At 37.6% G+C, this 2,596-nt stretch overlaps 1 non-coding gene across 1 annotated transcript; it reads left to right on the top strand.

Annotated features, from left to right (window-relative positions):
- The first annotated feature begins 2,045 nt into the window (after positions 1 to 2,045).
- Positions 2,046 to 2,152, top strand: LOC131172257 (small nucleolar RNA R71). Its single transcript, XR_009142740.1, has one exon. It is a non-coding gene; the product is annotated as a small nucleolar RNA R71 (small nucleolar RNA).
- Positions 2,153 to 2,596: the final 444 nt, after the last annotated feature.

The following is a 2,596-nucleotide window of genomic DNA, read 5'->3' as shown; positions in this document are numbered from 1 at the left end:
AAAATAAATCTGATTGTGGCTAACAAGCCACCCATGGGTTGCCTCCCAAGAAGCGTCTTTGTTTATCATCGTTAGCTCGACATGGCAAAGCACCTTCATCCACTGAATTCTCCTGAAACCCCTCATAAAATGGCTTGAGTTCATGATCGTTGACCTTAAACACTTTGTTAGTTCCTAAACTTTGAATTTCAACTGCACCATAAGAAAACACATTAGTAACGACAAAGGGTCCAATCCAACGAGAACACAACTTACCAATCATCAACTTCAATCTAGAATTATACAATAAAACTTTTTGCCCAATCATAAACTGCTTCCTTAGTTTATCATGGAATGCCTTTGTTTTTTTTTTTTTATATAGATCCTAGAATTCTCATAAGCCTTAAGGCGAATTTCCTCTAATTCATGCAAATCTGATTTTCTTTCTAACTCATCCTACATGCTTAACTCAAAATTATTCTACACAAATGTATCAACAATATCAATAGAAAAGATAGAATGATTATCAGCAGGATATTTCATAGCATCAAAGATATTAAATTTGACAGTTTCTCCATCAAATTTCATAGTTAAGGTACCCTCATCCACATCAATTTTTGTCTTGGCAGTTTTTAAGAAAGGTCTTCCAAACAAAATCAAAGCTAAATTTGATGAGAGAGCACTATTATGCTCCATATCCAGAATGTAAAAATCTACAGGAAAAATCAATCCTCCAACCTGCACTAACACATCCTCAACTACTCTCAATGGGTAAGCATTAGAATGATCAACTAACTGAATAATGACACTGGTTTCTTTCAAAGGACCCAAATTCAAAGTTTGGAAAACTGAATTTGACATAACATTAATAGATGCTTCTAAATCTGCCATTGCACTTTCAAATTTAGAATCACCTATTCTGCAGGGAATAGAAAATGAACCTGGATTCTTACACTTAGGGGGTAATTTTTGCTGAATTAATGCTGACACATTTTCCCCCACACTGATCTTCTCATTATTCCTCAACTTGCGCTTTGTAGTATATAATTCTTTACGGAATTTAGTATACCTGGGGATTTGTTTGATTGCATCAAGTAAATGTATATTCACTTCCACCTTTTTAAAAGTCTCCAAAAAATTTTTTCTCTTGTTCTTCTTTCTTATTTTTAGCCAACCTGCATGGGAATAGAGGAAGAACAGAATTATCAACCTTATTCAAGTTAGGTTCAGTATTTACCTCAACTTCAGGAACTTCAGACTCTTTTGCTCCTTTATTTTTCTTTTTTATTGGCTCATGTGGAGTCTGATTATCAACTTCTTTCCCACTTCGCAATAGTATCGCACTTGCATTTTCTCTGGGGTTCATGACTGTTTGTGATGGAAACTTTCTAGAACCTTGAGCTTCAAGCTTGCTCGCAGATGAGGCTAACTAACCAATCTACCTCTCTTTGTTTTGAATGTTATTTCTGGTCTCCTATTGAAACTGTTGGGTATGGTTAGCCAAAGCCTTAAAAATTTCATCAAGTGACATACCTTGATTTGAGGGAGGCGGAGGTGGTTGATTCACTTGTCTCTGCTGCTGATATCAGTTTTGCACCGGTTGATTCCCATAACTCAGATTGGGATGATCTCGCCATCCTGGATTACAAGTATTGGAAAAGGGATCATACCTGTGTTTTGGCTGTCCATAATTTCCTACTGCATTAACATGTTGCATTGATTCATCCTCTTGTAACGCAGGACACATATCAGTAGCATGACCCGAACCCGAACAAATTTCACATACCTTAATAGTTTGCATTTTTCCTACAGCCAATTGCCTCACCAAAGAAGTTAAATCAAAAATTTGTTTCTCAAGGTTAGATGTATTTACCTCATTAACCTTCTTAGGCGCGTGATCCATTCTCATTCCAAACTGCTGAGAGTTTGCTGCCATGTTAGCAGTCAACCTCCTTGCTTCATCTGATGTCTTGTCAACCAAAGCTCCTCCACTGGCAGCATCTATCATACTGCAATCCATTGGTAGAAGTCCCTCATAGAAATACTGAATCAAAAGCTGCTCACTTATTTGATGATGGGGACAGCTTGCACACAGCTTCTTAAATCTCTCCCAATACTCATACAAGCTCTCTCCATTGTACTGTCGGATGCCACAAATTTCTTTTCTTATATTGGTAGCACGGGAGCAGGAAAATACTTCTCCAAAAATATATGTTTCATTCCATTCCATGAGTTGACAGATCCAGAAGGAAGGTAATACAACAAATCCTTAGCTTTGCCCTCCAGTGAGAAAGGGAAAGCTCGAAGCTTGATTTAATCCTCTGAAACTCCTTGAGGTTTCATGCTGGAACACACAACATGAAATTCTTTTAGATGCTTATGTGGATCCTCACCTGCAAAACCATGAAATTTAGGCAACAAATGGATTAGTCCAGATTTCAACTCAAAAGCAACATTTAAAGCAGGGTATTGGATACACAAAGGCTGTTGGATTAGATCAGGAGCAGCCAACTCTTTCAAAGTCCTAACAGCAGCCATGGTTTCATTTTCGGAACTTAACTCTGAATCCGAATCCGAACTTAGTTCCTTTGGAGATTGGACTCCTTCAGATGTACTT

This window comes from Hevea brasiliensis, chromosome 13, assembly GCF_030052815.1.
Source record: "Hevea brasiliensis isolate MT/VB/25A 57/8 chromosome 13, ASM3005281v1, whole genome shotgun sequence".
Lineage (NCBI taxonomy): Eukaryota > Viridiplantae > Streptophyta > Magnoliopsida > Malpighiales > Euphorbiaceae > Hevea > Hevea brasiliensis.
Note: the sequence above shows the minus strand (reverse complement) of the source record. Positions and strands in the feature narration are given on the sequence as shown.